The 19,564-nt window shown below is 47.4% G+C and overlaps 1 pseudogene across 1 annotated transcript in view; it reads right to left on the reverse strand.

Moving 5' to 3' along the window:
* Positions 1-11,001: 11,001 nt before the first annotated feature.
* The window catches only part of LOC144763511 (calcium homeostasis modulator protein 6-like), a 92,527-nt pseudogene continuing 83,964 nt past the window's right edge, over positions 11,002-19,564 (reverse strand). Inside the window, exon 2 of the transcript XR_013596229.1 lies at positions 11,002-13,104. The product of XR_013596229.1 is annotated as a calcium homeostasis modulator protein 6-like (transcript). The remainder of the gene's footprint in view (positions 13,105-19,564) is intronic.

Here is a 19,564-nt window from a genome sequence, read left to right on the forward strand (position 1 = left end):
GCCCTACTGGGGGGAGCCCGGTGCCCCTGACCCTTGAAAGTGGTGCGAGAAATGAAGTAGGAGCGGGGGCGGATACACACCAGGGAGCTACCGCACCACTGAGGCTACCTGACCCGGATGTGCTGACTCGGCGAGTGGACCGCAGCCGCGTTACAGCTCCGGATCGGGAGAACACGGGCCTGGAGTGGACGCTGAGCGCTCCCCCCTTCGGAGGCTGCCCGTGACCCATTGGGGCTGGAGGACGGCACGAGCGACTGGCGTGGAGGTATGATGGGGAAACCCAGAGGTAAACAAGAAGGAGCCGCCAGCTCCGAGTCACCGGAGAGTGTCGTACCGGGCCCTGCAGATCTGCAACAGCTCCATGACCGCATTCTGGAAGCAATAGCGGCAACGAAAGAGGCACTGCAGCAGGACATTGCGCAAGTGGCAACGGGGCTGGGGATCCTCCAGGCGGACCACGCTAAGCTGAAAGACAGAGTCAAGGACACGGAGGCTGCTTTGCAGGAGCTGGTCCCGGCTCATAAATCGGCGGAGGGAAAGCTGGCGGACGCACTGGGCAGGATACAAGCGCTTGAAAGGCGGGCAGAGGATGCCGAAAATCGCAGCAGGCGCAACAACGTCCGCCTGGTGGGCCTGTCGGAAAAGAAGGAGGGTGGAGATATGGTCGGATACTTGGACGATTGGTTCCATTCGGTAGTTGCTCCAGAGGGACTCTCTCCCTTCTTCACTATGGAGCGGGCGCACCGGGTCCTGGCCAGACCTCCCAAGCCGGGCTTACCCCCCGACCGGTGGTGATCAAGTTGCTGCATTATAAAGACAGGGACCTGCTGCTCCAGAGGGCCAGGGATGCGGGCCCATTTCAGGTGGACAATTGTAACGTGACACTGTTCCCTGATTACACTATGGAGACCCAGAAACTGCGTGCTTCTTTTTTATCCATCAAGCGAGAGCTACGAGCCGAAGGTATCCAATACTCCCTACTTTTTCCGGCGAAGCTTAGGGTAGTAGTGGATGACAAAACACACTTTTTCCCCACATCGGCCGACGCCTGGACGTGGTGGGAAACGTATAAAGCTGTAACGGACGGAGCGAGATTCCCGGAGGAGGAGGAGCGACGCAGGCCGCCGGAGCGCAGATCAAAGAGGCTCCGCAGGCGCAGACGAGGATCTCGAAAACCTACGGGATCTCAGACGTACGAAGAGAGGAGGGCGGCGCTGCAGGCAGTGGTGGACTTGGCGGGAACTGATGCAGCCCGCACACCCCGAGGCACAGACTCGGAAGCCATCGCCACGGGACCTGAAACAGACCTGTCTGATGTTACCAGCACTAAGGGACCGATAGTAACACCGCAGACATCGGATGAAATTGTGGGACCCTGAATCGGATGCTGGTCGAGGGAGCCGCTGGTGGTGACTGGGGGGCCTTTTTCCCTAAAACAACGCATACTGATTAGCAAACATGTAGGGGAGGGCTGCATGCAATTATGGGGGGATCACGGGGCGGGGGGATGGAACTGTAGTAACCGCCTTCGGACCCAAGTTACACCCTATCAGCCCTTAAGGCTACCGCGGTGTCGACTGCGGTTTGGATGAAAAGTTGAATTGTTTGTTCTTGGAGTTTGGATGGGAACTGATGCTTTGAAATTGGGACCTGTTCTGGGGGGGAGGGAGAGGAGGGCGGTTGGGGATGCTTTCCGAGGGAGTTTGACTGGGACTATTCGGGGTGGGAAATGCGAAAAAGAGGAGCGAATCCTCCTGAAGGTCTGTTGGGCAGAAACCGCCGCCTGCGCTAGAGCCCGAAACTGTTCTGCACTGCACCGACCACAGTGGGGGTATGGCTAGTTCAGGAACTTTGAGATGTATAACCTGGAATGTGAGGGGGCTGCACACTATGGCGCGAAGGCATAGGGTTCACACTTACCTAGTTCGGAGAGGAGTCCAAATAGCGTTCCTGCATGAAACACACCTGACGAAACAGGAGGGGGTGGCGCTGCAGCGCAGGTGGAGAGGGCAAGTGTTTCATACCACGTACTCCGCATATGCCAGAGGGGTACTAATCTGGGTTAGAGCAGGCACTCCATTCCAGGTGATCAGGCAAGTTTCAGACCCTGAAGGTCGCTACGTAGCTGTGGAGGGCAAACTTAGAGGCCGTGACATAGTCTTATGTAGTGTGTATGCACCCAACACTGATCAATTATCTTACTTAACGAGACTTTCTGGTGCGCTTGCGACAGACTTAGCGGGCCCTATTATGCTGGGAGGGGACTTTAACTCCGTGATGGATGTAGACTTGGATAGATCCCACCCACCGCTCAGAGATTCCCCGGTGCACCGACTGGTAAAGGGCAGGCTTAACTGGCAGGAGAGGTGGGAATTATTAGACGCTTGGCGGGCACAACACCCGACTGCGCGGGACTACTCATATTTTTCTAGTTTACATGACCTGCATGTCCGACTCGACCCGATTTTGTGCTCCCCACTAGTGCTGCCGGCCGTTGCGCGCACCGAGTACCTTACCCGCACGCTCTCGGACCATAACCCCATGTTGCTGACGTTTGACTGGATGACTGAGATATCGCGGGTCCCAACCTGGCAACTGTGCCCGGACGCGCTACATGACCCACTACTCAGAGAGGCGCTCGAGGAAGGGATCACGCATTATTTTGCTGATAATGAGGGCACTACCGCATCCAGAGCGTCAGAGTGGAATGCCTTCAAGGTGGTAATCTGTGGACAATGTATAGGAAAATTTGCAGGGGTACGCAGGACTCGGTCGGACGACCTCGATAAGGCGGAGAAACGGCTGCGCGAGGCGGAAGTGGCGCGGCCAGGTCACCCGCAGCTCCAAGAAGTTGTTAGTGCAGCCAGGGAGGCAGTCGCAGGCGAGGTGGAACGCTTCCGCAGCTTCGACCACAAGGCCTACCTGCTGCGGGCGCATGCGGAAGGGGACAAGGCGGGGACCCTCCTGGCATGGTTAGCTAACCCTGACAAGCGCAGTCCCCCGATCCTAACGCTGGAGGGGGAGGGCGGTAATACACTCTACACCCAGAGGGAGATATTGAACAGCTTCCACAGCTACTATGACACTCTATATAGAAGCACATTGGAAGAAAGGGACTGTGACATTGACACTTTTCTCGGGGGGCTCCAACTACCACAATTGGACCAAGTGCAGGCTGATGCCTTGGGCAGGGATGTCGATGTAGGGGAAATCAGGAGTGCAGTGAAAAAAATGGCCCGCAATAAAACCCCGGGCCTTGACGGCCTGCCCATAGAATTTTACAGTAAATATCTAGACCTGCTCGCCCGCGCCTCCAGAAAGTGTACAATGAGGCCAAGATCAATGGCTGGTTGCCTCGATCCATGTGTGAGGCTTTGGTAATTCCCTTGCTGAAACCGGGTAGGGAGAGCTGTAGTCCGGCTTCTTACCGGCCTCTATCCATGCTGACCACCGACTACAACATTTTAAGTACCATACTGGCGACCAGGCTGCTGCAGCATATGACTGACTTAGTCCATACTGACCAGTCTGGATTTATCCCCACGCGCAATACCACCCTGAATATTCGGAGACTCATACGCCTACTGGATGATCCCCTTCCGGAAACCCGGATGCCTTTGGTGTTATCTGTAGATATAGAGAAAGCATTCGATAGCTTGGAGTGGGAGTACCTGTATAAGGTCATGGAGCGATTCGGCATTGGTGACGGGTATATCTGTTGGACGAGGGTGCTGTCTGCCTCGGTGGTGGCGAGGATGCGGGTGGGCCCCCTCATATCAGATCAATACCCGGTGGGACAGGGCACCCGGCAAGGCTGCTCCCTATCCCCGCTGCTGTTTGCCCTGGCAATGGAGCCCTTAGCAGCTGAAATTAGAACGGGTAATCACTATGGAGGCATAGCTAGCAGAAGGGGGACACAGTTCATCTTGCTTTACGCAGATGACCTCCTCCTATTCCTCGAAAATGCAGAGGAAGCATTGAAAAGCGCGGAGAGACTGCTATCACTCTTTGGCAGGCTCTCAGGGCTGAAGGTCAATTGGTCTCAGACTTGCCTGTTCCCTCTGAGGCAGGGAGTAGCGCGGCCCGACAACTGTCCGTCACTCAAATGGGAGCCCACATGCCTGAAATACCTCGGAGTACACGTATATCACACAGCTGCAGACATACTGGAGGGCAATGTGGGCCGCTGTCTCCGAGCACTGAAGGGAAGTATGTCCTTCTGGTCCACCCTACCACTATCGGTTATGGGCCGCATTTCATTATTAAAAATTATTGTGTTACCACGCCTTCTCTATTACTTTCGAACGCTCCCAGTGTGGGTACCCGGATCCGTCTTTAAGCAAATAAAATCTCAGGTGATATCGTTTACCTGGGGCGCGGGCAGGCGTAGAATTGCGCTAGCTACACTTACGCGCCCCAAGGATGAGGGGGGACTGGCAGTCCCTGATTTCGAGCTCTACTATTTGGCCGCACAATTACAGAGCTTCACGCAGGAGGTAGCGAGGTTGTTCCGGGTCCCGGACCAAGAGAGAGATATGGGCGTCCCGCGCCATGTCCTGGCCTATATCACAATGCAGCAAAAGCTCTCCCTAAGGGACTTGTCCCTAGAGGAACAAACGTTTAGGCTCTGTTGGAACCGCTCACAGCGTTGTGCGGGGGTCCTCCGTATGCACCTGAGATACTGCTGGGGATGGTGACAGCGCTCCCTCATGGCGGAGACTGGTCGAGGCTACAGGTCTGGGAAGATGCAGGGATACAAATGATTGGTGACCTGTACAAAGATGGTGTGTTACTGCCGTATCAGGCGCTCCAAGATCGCTTCGACCTACCGAGGGGGGGATACCTGTTGCATGCTGCGGTGACCAGAGCCATGCAGGCACATTGGAGGGAGGGACTATCGGAACCTAGGACGTCACTGGCGTGCCAGTATGCCATGATGGCAGCAGGCGCCTATAAAGCTGTAACATGCCTCTACTCTAGGATGCTCCGGGAGACCCTACAACCGCTATCGGTGTTGAAAGCCAAATGGGAAACGGACGTTGACAAGGAAATCCCCAACACGACATGGACACAGATAGTGCGGCGAGCGCTAAAAAGCACTAGGAATGCACGCTTCCAGCTAATACACTTTAATATACTCCATAGGGCTTATCTAACACCTGGTAAAATTGGGAAATACTTCGGAGTGACTGACGCAGCGTGCCCCAGATGTACTGCGGAGCGGGTGGAACTGGGCCACATGTTGTGGGAATGCTCACACCTAAGGGAATACTGGCAAGGGATTGGAGAGACACTCAATGACTTAACAGACAGAGGCTTGGAGTATGACAAGGCCGTTAGCATACTGCACTGGTTCCCCCACACACCAAAAAATAAGATCACCAGTAAATTTATAGATATGGGACTTCTCTTGGCTAAAAGAGAAATAACGAGGAACTGGAAAGCGAAAACGGGCCCCACATACAAGCGATGGGAGAATGAATTCCTGAAATGGGCAGCGTACGAGAGCACGCTCAGGTATCAACAGGCTCGCCGAACAGCGAATGATAAGGCGCTGGAGGCGGCAGCCGCATGGGAGGCACTCATGCAGGCCTTACGCGACAGCGCAACCCCAGATAGGGAGAGCACTCCTGACGACGACGACGCGGCCCCTGATCACATACAGGATACAAATACCACTTAGACACTTATCGATTCCTGATTACACTCATGAAAGCAGGCTACTAGCAGGCTCAGGCGTAGGGGGCGCGACCATTGGGGTGGTGGGTGGGGAGGGGGGAGTTGCAAGTTAAGTGGATGTTGGGGGGGAGGAGATTGAGAGGGGGAAAAAATAAAAGCGGACGAGGAACTCCCAGGTGTTACAGCTGCACCTAGCACTGAGTCGCTGCGATTTGAGAAACGTTGCGCAACGCCGCCCGACCTCCGGGTTGTGGGCTTAAAGGCTGTGTTAAACGGGAAATGAGGGTTGCGGGGAGCTGACAGCAGGGAGAAGATGAATAACTGCTTGAACTCTGTATTTCATGAGTCTGCAATAAAAACTGTTTAAAAAAAAAAAAAACGCATTAGCCCAGAGGAGTGGGCTGAAATACAGCGAAAAGCAGTGAAAAGGAGGGTGGCCATAGGAGGCTCGAACTCGCGGCAGCAGTGGGCTGAGGGCACAGACAGGTGGAGCTAGCTGTGCAGTGTGGGGAGCGACCTGCCTGAACACAGGGTCAAGGGGGGCTCTCCTCACCTCCCACGGCTACCATTAAGAAGGGGACTTGAGAGGGAGGAGCAGCTGGGAGGTGGGCGTGAGGATGAATGGGCAAGTGGGGTTGCGGCGCCGCAGGGGACACAGCTGCTGGAAATAAACAGAGACAGGTGGGGCTAGCTGTGCGGTGTGGGGAGCGATCTGCCTGAACACAGGGTCAAGGGTCCATTCAATAATGAAATTGTTACAGTGACTCCTGCATTAGCAGAGCCTAGACCCTCGTGGGCAGCTAGAATTAAACCTAATCTGTGATCTTTGTTCGGTATTACTCTGTCCCCCTCTCCTGGAATTTGAGCATACAGTGTGTTGTGTGCATCTATCTTGAGTACTTCAAGGGAAAGCCCTTTGGGAGAACGGCCGAGCTGTTTTATGTGCATTTATAGCTACTAGTATATCTCCATCTATTCTCGTGTGTGAACGAGTGATTGCGGCTATGGCAGCAGTTTGCACTGTCACCTTGGCTGCTTCATCAGCCAGTGAATTCCCTTCAATGTGTATGCCAAAAGGCTGATGACTAAAGGTGTGAATAACTTGAGCTTGTGGCAGGCCAGCTTTCAGCTTTGCCACATATTCCCATAACAATTTCTGTTTTATCGTGCCACCCATAGCATCTCTAAACCCATTATGGCCCCAATAGTGAAGGTATTCACTGTAAGATTTCACGCAGTAGAATGAATTGCATACTATCAGTGTTGGGAATTCCTGACCCGTGTACTGCAGCGCAAGTATCAGGGCTTTTAATTCTGCTGCTGCGCCGTACCATTTCCTAGGGATTGTGTAGTCATTTTGCTGGGAAGGAATTTACCATCCCGCATACGACCTTTCACTATAGCACACATGGCGCTATATTGCTCTTTACTTCCTATGGCAGGCTGAGCAGATCCATCAGTGTAAATGATGTATTCATACTGTTCTAGAGGTAAGATTTAATTTGGGAGAGGATATTCTTGTTCGTATTGCAGGAATGCTTGTGTTCTAAGCCGTGGATCGTACCTGTATTTATCTGTTGAAGTGAGAGAATTAGCCCATTGTGTCCATCGTGGATGCAGTGCTTTTGCATTTGGAATGCAGGCTTTTGTTACCGGTTCTAAAGTCGATGTCTGGGTTACAACAATAATGTGTTTCCCCTGTGCAAGTGCTCTTTCTCCCACTACAGCAGTCTGTACTGCCATCAGAATTTTTTCTGTTGCTGCAAACCGATTTCAGCAATAGTGTACAGATGAGATTTGTATGCAATAGGGACTACTGTCTCACCTTCATTAAACGTGATGTAGGTTTACCCTGAACTGGGGACTCATATTACCAGGTTGCAGACGTTTACTCATGTCTTCAAGTGCAGGGCCGGACTGGGAACCACAACTGGCCCTGGCAAAGTGCTCGGCCGGCACCACCCTCCCCACTCGGGGGGGGAGGGGGTGTTGGAGGTGCCGCCGAGCTCTTTGCCGGGGTCGGTTTTCGGCCGATTTTGGTACAGGGCCCTGTAACAAAAACGGCCCCTGCCCGTGCGGCGCATCGGGGTATTGCCCGGTGCCCGCTATGGCCAGTCCGGCCCTGTGCAAGTGTTTTGAAACTATCATATCAGCTTGAACTGAACGCAAAATATCTGTATGTTGTTGAGTCCACTTGTTTGCAGTCGTAGAAAGGTTTGACTCTTTCTGCGTAGTCTTGAATGCATGTTCTGCGGAAATTTAGAAATCCTAAAATGGATTGTAAACCTTTTAGATTCTTTGGAGGCTGTATTAGCGCGCATTTTTCTAAAGAATTAGTGACCAGGTTTTTGACTTCACTTGACAGCTCATATCCTAAAAAGAGGACGCTGAGATGAGCAATTTTTGATTTTTGGAAGTTAACTTTGTAGCACATATTGGAGAATCCAACAATAATGTTTTTCACCCTGCTCAAGTGTTCAAGTAATTCATTGAATGTCAGATAAATATCATCTACATAGGACACTGCCTCTTCATCATAGGTTTGTAGAAGCTCTGACTCCCTTGCTGAAAACAACCCTGGGCTGTTCTAATACCGTTGAGGTAAACAACAGAATTGATGATGGGTGCCTAAGGCTGAAAATCCAGTCAAATATCAGGTTTCAGGAGCTATATTCTGGCAGAATAATCCATTTGAGATGTCTAGTGTTGTTTTGTATTTTTTGAGCACAATGTTATTCATTAATGCTGCTCTGTGTGAGTTCTGAACTGCAAATGTCTTTGTGCATGTGTTCAAATGTCTGTAATTTAAAACCAAATGATATGTATTGTCAGGCTTCATTACAGGAAACAAAGGGTTGTTCATGGGCGAAGTGCAATTTTCAATTACACCTTGGTATTTAAGTTGGTCTAAGATTTCTTTGACCTGTTTCTTTGCCTTATGTTTTACAGGGTACTGTCTTTGTGGTGTTGGGAGTGGATTTATTGGCATTTTGTGGTGTTTTGACTTCATGTCCCACCCTATATGGTTGCGGTATAATGCGCCCACTCCTGCAAGTATGAGCGTTTTAAGGAAACAGGAACGAGTTCGGAAAAAACAGGCAAAATGACACTTATACTTTTTGGGCTATCCATTATAAATCCAGGCAGCCAGTCTTCTTCAGCGAACAGGATGTCGTATCCATTTGTCAAATGTTCCCAAAGGAGACCTTTTATTTTCCTTGAGATGGCCCCCTCTAATTGGAGATTAATTTTATGTAGACCGTGTGGGACACTCACTCTTGTATCAGGTGTTTCCACTCTGATGTACGCATTCAACACTGCTCTCACCAGTAATTCCTTCAGGTTCTGGCAAGCTATTGTTACTTCTGCGTTACAGCAAACAAATGATGGACAGAATGCTGACAATGCAAACAATCTCCCCCAGTCAAAAGATCTGAGATAAATCAATTATTCTTTTGCCTACTACTCCACCCCAGTTTGGACCCAGCCATATGCAAATCAGTCTTGACCCTGTGCCCCATGGGAAAAGTCCAGACGGAACTGCCAGGCCAGTCCTCCCTGGACCAGAAACAAGCATCCTGGGACTGGTTTCAGGGTATGTCACCCTTCTTCAGCCAGGCTAGCTTGAATCCAGTGCCACAGTGAGCAAGGGACCCTTGTCTGGGCATACCCATCCCACTTAGGGCGAAAAGTGCTACAGCAAACAAATGATGGACGGAATGCTGACAATGCAAACATTCTCCCCCAGTCAAAAGATCTGGGTTAAATCCATTGTTCTTTTGCCCACTACGCCACCCCAGTTTGGATCCAGCCATATGCAAATCAGTCTTGACCCGGTGCCCCATGGGAACAGTCCAGACCGAACTGCCAGGCCAGGTCCTCCCTGGACCGGAAACAAGCATCGTGGGACTGGTTTCAGGGTATGTCATCCTTCTTCAGCCAGGCTAGCTTGAATCCAGTGGCACAGCGAGCAAGGGACCCATGTCTGGGCATACCCATCCCACTTAGGGCGAAAAGTGCTACAGTAAACAAATGATGGACGGAATACTGACAATGAAAACATTCTCCCCCAGTCAAAAGATCTGCGTTAAATCCATCATTCTTTTGCCCACTACGCCAACCCAGCCATATGCAAATCAGTCTTGACCCTGTGCCCATGGGAGCACTCCAGACCGAACTGCCTGACCAGGTCCTCCCTGGACAGGAAACCAGCCCAGACGTGGGTCCTGTGCTCTCCATGCCAATGGAGTTAAGCTACTTCAATGTCCTTGTATGGGATGTACTCTGCTGGTGGTCCACTTCAATGTATTCGTGGAATAAAAGTGACTATTGGGAATGTGTCTATCTCAGGATGTGGAGTGTTAGTAACTAAGCCCGGCCAGGTCTTTGCTGAGCGGACCGAGTCTTAGGACTGAAGTTGTGTGATTTAGGGCGCCTTCCAACCAGTATCTATGTTGATGGTAAGTTAAGGTCCTGTGCTTTCCATGCCACTAGAGTCAAGCTACTTCATTGTCCTCGTATGGGATGTACTCTGCTGGTGATCCACTTCAATGTATTCGTGGAATAAAAGTGACTGTGGATCTGCAGGTGGGAATTTTACCCAGGAATAGAATACCTCTGAACCAAACATCTCATGTCCATCAATCACAAATGTAACATGACCACCTTTCGCAAGTAACTCATGTTCTAATAATTTCAGAGTTACTGCCTGTCAGCAGTTTTCTGTAATGTTAAGGGCATTTGCAAATTCTTCTCCTTCATCACTTCCACCATCATTTGTGGGTTCAGTCATTTTGATTTAAGTAGTTTAAGAGTTTAGGGTTTAGCACAATATGGGAACCTCTAATCCTTACAAGCTTGTTTAAAACCTTCAGCCAATACACAGTGTGTGCCTACTTAGTTGATGCAGATTTTTCTCCCCACTTCAGACGTCTCTAAAAAATGTGAGTAGGGTTGTCTGAGAAAGCACGACTGAACTACTCAGATTTTTATCGTAATGTAAGAACCAAACCAACGTTGGTGGCGCCATGTTGTGTAGTTCCTAGTATTCCCCCAGGACCTGCGCGTTTTGGGTTACCTAAACTGAGGGCTTGGTGTGCAGACAGACTCTGGACAGCCCCTCATGATGAGTCAGCCATTAGATCAGCTACCTCTATGGTGCCAGTACCAACCCCCTGTATTCTTCAGTGGTGTGTGTAGTTTCTGGCAACCACCGAACATGACAACCCTGATTCCTCATGTATCGTGGAAACAATACAGTATCTTTTCAATAAGTCACTTCTGCTTGCTTTTTCTCAGAACACACGTAGCATGACGACTGGAAAGGTTGCAATAAAATATTTATTGGTTAAGCGTCAGTCTAGTGTGAAACATATTGGCTGTGACAATCAAAAGACAGGAGCATACGAATGTGATCGCTAGTACCAATATTGTACATAGCCGATACATTTCTATCATATTGCTAATAACATGAATAAAACCAGATTATATCAAAGAATCGCATTTGCATACTCCTATGATGCGTAGCCTACCTCCATGTACCTAGCCTTGATATGTTGGTGAAGCATGTGTATGTAAATGCTAAGATATGTACTAATGGAGCCAAGAATTCCCTGGGGAAGTGCTAACCCTCACCTGATGGTTCTGAATGAAGGACCCCTTTTCTGCGTCGAGGATGGCACTCCACAAGGGATGTCAGATCTCTGCTTGTCAGGAGGATCAGCCTGCAGAGTCTCGGTCCAACCTGGAAGGAATTCTCCTCTGCCCTTTCTATGGGGGAGTGAGGGTCTTTTATACTAAAGTGACCACTCTGTGTTTTTTCGAGAATCAATATTGTTTTGAAAACATTCACTAATCCCTCGGTAATCATTTCTAAATAATATTGGCTGTGACAATCAAAAGACAGGAGCATACCAATGTGATCGCTAGTACCAATATTGTAAATAGCAGATACATTTCTATCATATTGCTGATAACATGAATAAAAGCAGATTATATAAAACAATTGCATTTGCGTACGTCTACGATGCGTAGCCTACCTGTACCTAGCCTAGATATGTTGGTGAAGCATGTGTATGTAAATGTTAGGATATGTCCTAATGGAGCCAAGAATTCCCCAGGAAGTGCTAACCTTCACCTGATGGTTCGAGGATGGCACCTTGCAAGGGATGTCAGATCTCTGCTTGTCCGGAGGTTCGGCCTGCAGATTCTTGGTCCAACCTGGAAGGAATTCTCCTCTGCCGTTTCTATGGGAGAGTGAGGGTGTTTTATACTAAAGTGACCACTCAGCGTTTTTCGAGAATCGATATTGTTTTGAAAACATTCACTAATCCCTTGTTAATCCTTTTCTGAACAAAATACTCATGCACAGCTGGCTGTTGGCCATGGATGGAAAAAATGGTGACCCTTGTACAGAAGAAATCTGCTGTGCCGGAGGACATGTTCATGTACGTCAGGTACAGGGATTAAGATAGGCTGCCAAGAGCCCATTGTTGAAAAGACAGAAGGAAGCTACTAGGTAAAAGGTCACCTATATAGAACCATTATGTTGTGTGGATGGGACAAACTGTATGTGGCTTGAATGTACATGGCTGGAATATCCTAAAGGACATGACAACACATTCCCCAAACAATCTAAATGATAGAACAATCTAAAACAAGCAATTTATAAAATAAGTAATGTATAAAAGGCACATACGAGTCCCATAACGAAGAATCAGTAGGGAGAAATGTCATGGTTTGAGTGTGACAAAAGGCACCAACATTCCTGACACAGGATCTGCACACAAAAGAAAGCAGATAGCAATCAGGTTGGGGAATCTTCCAGTCAAGTTGAAGAAAGTTCATGAGATAACCTGCCAGTGTAATGTTCACAAATGAGTCACGTCCAAATGTTTCAACATACCTAAATGACTTACTACAGCAAAAAGATAATGTTGAGTCTTGAGGCAATGTGTTTATCAATTAATTTCTTGTTCATGCTCCTAACCTTGAACTCGCCTTGTGTTAAATAGCAGCCTCACCCATTGCAAGATCATCCACAAATACTAGAACTGGGGGTAATGCATCGCCCTCTATGGACCTAATGCTAGCAGTCTTATCAGTGCTCTCAACATATTTGTGTATGGTACTGTAGAATTGCCCCTTGGTGTTATAAGCATAAAGAGATGATATCTGATTCCATTCCCGATTTCCTGGAGTCAGGAAAGGCTCCGGTTTGGTGCACTCGAAGAAACTTTGCACATTCCTCTCTGCCAGTTTGGCAGCATGTTCCTTGGCCTTGACCTCAAACATCTCCTTCTCCTTCTCCATGTAGATTTTCCAGAACTTGAGTTGCAGAAAACTGACTGGGGAACGGCAATGGCTGATGCATGTGCATACCAGAGTAAATGACATGACGCTGGCGATCAGGATCCAGCCCAACACCTGTAGGATAGATCAATAGGTTATTGAACTTACATTATCATGTACTTCCAAGACAACAGCATTTTTTTATTAGGCACTGCCACATTGAGACAATGAATATTTAGTTGGGCTTTGCCAACACACATTCACAATTCTGAGATTTAATCTTCAGGCAAATTTTAGACTACCCAGCAGATAAATGCAAGTCCCAAAGCTTCGAGTTTGCTTCAAAATAGCCCTACAAGCTAAAAGAGTGGAGCAGACATGGAGCTACAATTCGCCAGAACAGACATACTTCTCACCAGTACCACTATTGTTTGATCTCGCTGGTCTCCCATCTTTAGAATGGACTTGTGTTGCAAGGATTTTGGTTTGCAAACTTTGCTTCTCACAGCCGAGATGCTGTGCTCAGCCTCACTTGGATCTTAACAACATCTTGTCGCGTGCATCTTAACTTGCCTCCCAACACCTTGGTTGTATCCCTTCCCAAGCAGCCTTTCAGCAGCTGGTTTTACTCTGCAGTTCCACCCACAGCCCAGGTGTATATTGTGGTCATTGGACAATCTACTGGTGACTCCCTGTCAAGCTGCCATGGCTCCTTCAGAATGAAGACAATAGACTGAAGTACAGCAGCGTTCAGGACCAAGACTGTCAAACAGAGTGAGCGGATGGAATGTGGGGAGGCTAAGTCCAGCATGCAGCGTAGGACTCATGGAATACATCTCTTCCTACAGCTAGTCATCAGGCCCAAGGCTATAGAGAAATGGAAGGTGGAGAATTTTCATTTCACATACACCCTATTGGTAACTCTCACACCTTTATGGCATAAACCACTTGAACCGGTTAAATGAACAAAGCCCCCTGAAAGGTTTCTTCATAGTTTGTTTCTCCAACCTACAAATGCTTCATCCTGGGGCATCTCGCTTATATGGGCACTGTGGGTTCCACCCTCCTTATTTTCTGCCTCTCTTTTCTACTGTACAAGCAGATAATAATGAGAAATGTGTTACTATTAGTGTAGTAGAAAAAATGCTGACCGAGTCAAGAAGCAGTCAGAGGCAGGCATGGTCATTTGTGCCTGGCTATGGCAGGTCCCTCAAAGTGCATGCACCGGCCATCAGTCAGACTGTCCAGACCTGGAGAAGTCCCAGCCTTGGCCATCAGGTGATTTAGGCTGTAGCCCTGCAGTGCCGGGGCTACTGAGCAACTACCAGTCCATATCCCTCCTACCCTTGCTTATTAAGATCTTAGAAAAACATATAAATTCCACCCTATCAGCCTTCCTAGAAACCCATGAGCTACTTTATTACTCCCAGATGGGTTCCCACCCACAACACAGTACGGAATCTGAATTAACAGCTGTGGTTGAGGAAGCCAGGAGGATAGTAGATCAGGGAGGAGTGGCAGCCATCATCCTCCTAGACCTCAGCGCGGCCTTTGACACGGTCAACTCCAATGTTCTCACTGAACAGCTAAGGAGAGCCGGGGTAGCAGAAAGAGCCATTTCATGGATTCAATCTTTTCTTAATGGCAGGACTTTTCAGGTCTTCGCAGGGGAATCCACCTCCAGTCCTCTTCCTCTGAAGTACAGAGTGCCCCAGGGACCTTCTCTGAGTCCTACATTATTTAGCGTATATATGAGGCCACTGGCCAAGGTCATCCAGCCATACGGGATCAAAGTGGTCACCTACGCAGATGACACTCAGTTGGTGATATCTCTAAATCATACGCAGACTGACCCTGAAGACTTGGAGCTCTGTTTGGGAAAAGTCGCCACCTGGATGCAACATTCCCGTCTCAAACTGAACGGAGAAAAAACGGAAATCATGTACTTGGGCAATACTGCCAAGTTATCTCCCGCACTGTCCTGGCCGTTTTGTTTGGGCACCCCCCCAGTCCCGAAGTCCAAGATTAAGAGCCTCGGTGTATGGCTGGATGACTCTCTCAAACTCGGCCAGCAGGCAGTGGCAGTGACGGGGGCTTGTCACGGCATCCTTAGAATGCTACGGAAGGTCCTTCCCATGTTGCCCACTGAAGCTAAGAAAATTGTGGTCCAGAGCCTGATTCTCTCGTGGCTGGACTACTGTAACTCACTGTATTTGGGAGCCCCAAAGTCTACCCTAAGGAAGCTCCAGGTGGCACAGAATTGAGCTGCACGACTTTTGACAGGTTGCGGCAGCACACAGTCAGCCAGACCCAGTTTGAAAGCCTTTCACTGGCTACCAATAAAGGAAAGAATCTCCTTCAAAGCCTTATGCACTGCTCAAAAGACTCTTAGGGGCACAGGCCTCCGCATCAATCAGTGTCTGATCACTGCCTATCTTCCTAAGAAATCCCTTCGCTAGGCAAATTTAAATTTAGCCTGTATTCCTAAAATCAATAGGTTACGGAGCGGAGGCCACTCCTTTTCATATAAAATAGCTAGATTATGGCACTCCCTCCCTCTCAATCTCTGGCTTGAAACTTCCCACCTCTCCTTCCGGAAGGGTCTTAAAACTTGGCCATTCCAGAATAGTAATTGCTAGCTTTCTCTTTTCAGCCTGAAATGCCGCTAGCGCTGGGATGCCTCAGGGTCATAAATGCTAATAAATAATAATAATAATAATAATAATAATAATAATAATAATAATAATAATAATAATAATAATATTAATAATAATAATAATAAATCAGCAGGTCACAACATCCTAACCCAACACAGAGTTAGGAAAGGGTGTTGTGACAAAGCAAGAGGTTGAAAGCAGAAGCCTGCACAGTACAACAGAATGGACCTTGTGATAGCAGCCCCATGCTGATACACAGTGCAATCTACAGCTCTCAGCTTTCTGTTTAGAGTGTTAACTCCAGATGGTGCACCAGCAGTTGAGGAGGAACATGTGCAGGCAGCTGAGGGCAAGTAAAATTGCTCTGTGTGGGAATGTGTGTGCCTGGCTTATTCACTGGCGTTTGGATTATCCACCTCTTAACCTGGCGGATATGTGCAGCAGCTATATATTACTGACTATATAAGAAACTATATGAAGTTTTGGCCGTTTATGAGGCGCCTTATTAGATTACTCTCTGCTTTAAAGACCTTTAAATAGCTTGGTCATGCGCGTTAGCGTATACACTAAAGACCCGTAAGATATGCTGGGTCGATTATGTAGCAATTTCACTTTCAAGCTTGTGATCTGGCGCACGTTGAACTGTTTTGAGCAATCTTCTCAATGTGAGCGATATAACCAATACAGTTTTTACTGGTTGAAGATCGCTACCACAAGTCCCATAATGCACCTCGTGTATGGTTTATATAAAAAAAGCCGGGACACGCGCCGGCCATCTTGAATGAGCTGGTGTTCGAGAGGTGAATGTACGCGGTCCGCGCTTGGAGCTAAAAGGTAACTCCTGTCGCCCTAGTTATAATTTTGCACTACTAGCACAATACTTCCAGCGATTTTGTCCTAAATGTTCCTCTTCCGCACTAGGAGCCTGAGGCCCCAGAGGAGCAAGATGGCAGTGTGTAAGTTTTAACGCAGCCAGGCAGGCTCTCTTTTTGCTGCTTAATCGAACCGGCATTTGCCCTGTAGGAAGGAGACGTAATTGATACATTTTTGTGCTCCTATTCATTTTTACAGAGCACTTGGTTATCGAAGCGAGCTTGAACACGTGTGACGAGCGCACTCTATAGCACACAACACAAACTTTGAGGTATGATTAAATACCACTTATTGTGACTAAGAATATGGTTTTAAAAATTTGGGGCCATGAAACATTCTAAAACTCTCTCCTCATTCGTTTTCCACAGAGGCCAGTTAGGGTCAACGAAGGGCCACGTCTGATTTAATACACACACGGTGCAATTGGACTAAATACTAATAAGATGCATAAGCCCTCACCTACAAAAGTGTGGTATGGAGCCATCTTTGGTTTACAGAATCGGCTAGATGAATGCAACTCTGTCATGAAGCTTAAATACTGTATGATGTAAATAAAACGCCTGTTTTCTTTACATTCCACAGACACAAAAAAAGAATAAAAGCCCTGATGAGAGTCCAGGAGATTGCTTCCTGGACTTGAAACGCGTCGGCATATTTGGAGGAATAAAGTAGAATTTTTAAAAAAAGGGATATTAGGACTAGCTAGTCCGAACATACTTGAAAGTTGACGTCATTTGTTTGACTATATTCCTCTTTCTCTTTCTTTTTTTCAAATTGTGACACATTCATTGATGTTATATATACGTCTTTTTCGTCATTTACGTGTAATGTAATGGTTATATTGTTTGATGTCTAATGTGATATAATTTTTGGTCTGATTATTGTTGACAGTGTATGCAAAAATTGTGTATAATAGTGTAAATATTTGTATGTATAGTTTTCTTAAGTGGCAACGAATATGTGAAAAAATTGTAAAAAATTAAAAGTAAACGGTACAAAGCAATGGTGCCAGAATTGGGATTCAATAAATAGTTTCCTGATATAAAGAAACAGTTTTTTCCTTTTGAAATAAATGTGGTTTAGGCATTTGTTTGTTGTTGAATTCTAAAATCTTGGGGGCATATTTACCAGAATAGTGGTGCAAGGCAGCGCAGCCAACTACCTTGCTGCACTGCCCTGTGTCACAGGGATAGGGCAGGAATGCACCGTATTTATCCAATACGATGCATTCCTGTCCTTTAACCTGCACTGATGCCATTTCGTCAGCATCGCGCTAACGCAGGGACCCATGCACCATGGTGCAAGGGTGTCTGCGTTGCAGGCAGGATTGTTTTTGTGCAGGAAGGGGTGCATTTCAGCACCAAATTTTTTTTTTAGGCGTTTTCCTCTTTCTATTGGTGCTGCAGAATGCAGCACACATAGAAAGTGGAAAAGTCGAGGAGAAGAAAATCTATTTCTCCGGATTACGCCTCACCTGGGGAGGATTACAAGTCCTTGCAAAGCTGGGAATGCTTCAAACAGCATGGGAGTTGTGTGGGAATACCCACTGTAACTCCCATGCAACACCTCCCTTGAGCAAAGTAAGGCAATGCAGCGATTTGCGCTATGTTGCATTACTCCATATTTGTGAAGCCATTCAAAGGTTTGTGTCTTTCATGTACCACTTTGGGTGGTGCACGCATGACGCAAACTCCTCATAAATATGCCCCTTGGATTTCATAGCCCTTCTCTTGAATACAGTGAAGCATTACTACACCTTGGGCGTACAACCTAAAGCTTCAATCTGGGAACTGGTGTTCTGTAAAACATATTTAGCATTGACTTTCAGTACACCAAAATAATGCCACTGCACCTCTATTAACCAAACAAGCACAGCTGCGGCAGTCTGTGTTTCAAGGCAGAATGAGGCAGAGCCACAGAGCCCCCAGTGTCAATTTCAGAAGGTATGGCCCAACAAAGGCCGCAGTACCACAGAATCGGGCTGCACAGCCAATGGCCAGCAAAACAATATGGGCTTTTGGCAAAGGCCAGAAGAATCAAGGAATGTGTGTGTATCCTGGCAATGTAAGATGTGTTTGATTACATGAGTGCCGGAGTAATGGGGAGTAGCATAATAACAATAGATGATGGGGCATCCATTGATTCAAAGAGGAATATGAAAAAAAAACACAAGAGACATCCAGATTAGAAAATGAACATATAAAGCAACAGTAAGAAGAAAATCAGTGGACAAATAGTGACTAGAAAATTGTTTTAAAAAGTGACCAAACTCTTTAAATGTGTATTGAGCAGGACAGGTCTTTTCAAAGCCCTCCCATAATAAAATCCGTTTCATGGTGTTCAGATGTTCCTGTATCCCCTTTGTAACTCCACCATCTTTGCGCCCTTCGATTAATAGTGACATTTATCTCTAGTCATCAAACTTGCACATCAAAATATGAGTAGGAACTTCCTTGAATTTTGTGAGAGACATAAAATTGTTAAAGAATTTGTGTATTCTTACTCCAAGAATAATATTACAGAAGTTTGTACTGTGGCAAAAAAAGCATGGCACAACAATTTTCCTAATTTTTGTTGCTTTGCACCTGGGAATATGATTAACAAAATTACAGATTTTTTTTAAAACAGGGATGTAAATTGAGAGAGAGCAAAAATAAAAAAAAAAGATAAATATATACCCAAAGACGGGTCTCCACCCCAGGTTGATTGCGATCCACCAGTAGCATGTAGACTGGAAACATCCTTTACCCCGCATGCTTTACTCTACATGCCACTACCCCGCGGTTTTTAATCCATAAAAACTTTTACAAGGCAGGGCTATACACCGCAAAATTGATATAACGCATTCCCCAAAGTAGCCCCCCCCCCTGGAGTTAGAATAGTAATTGCTTTGGAATGGGGAATGCATTGTAACGAACTGCATTGTAAAGCCCTACGTTGTAAAAGTTTTTGCGGAGCAAAACATGTGGGGTAATGGCATGCGGAGTAGTCAAGTCAAAAAGTATGTTTATTTAGACCGTAATCTTTAAACCAATACATAACAATTAATTAAGTTCCCAACAATC

The sequence above is a fragment of the Lissotriton helveticus genome, chromosome 6, assembly GCF_964261635.1.
Source record: "Lissotriton helveticus chromosome 6, aLisHel1.1, whole genome shotgun sequence".
In the NCBI taxonomy this organism is placed as follows: Eukaryota; Metazoa; Chordata; class Amphibia; order Caudata; family Salamandridae; genus Lissotriton; species Lissotriton helveticus.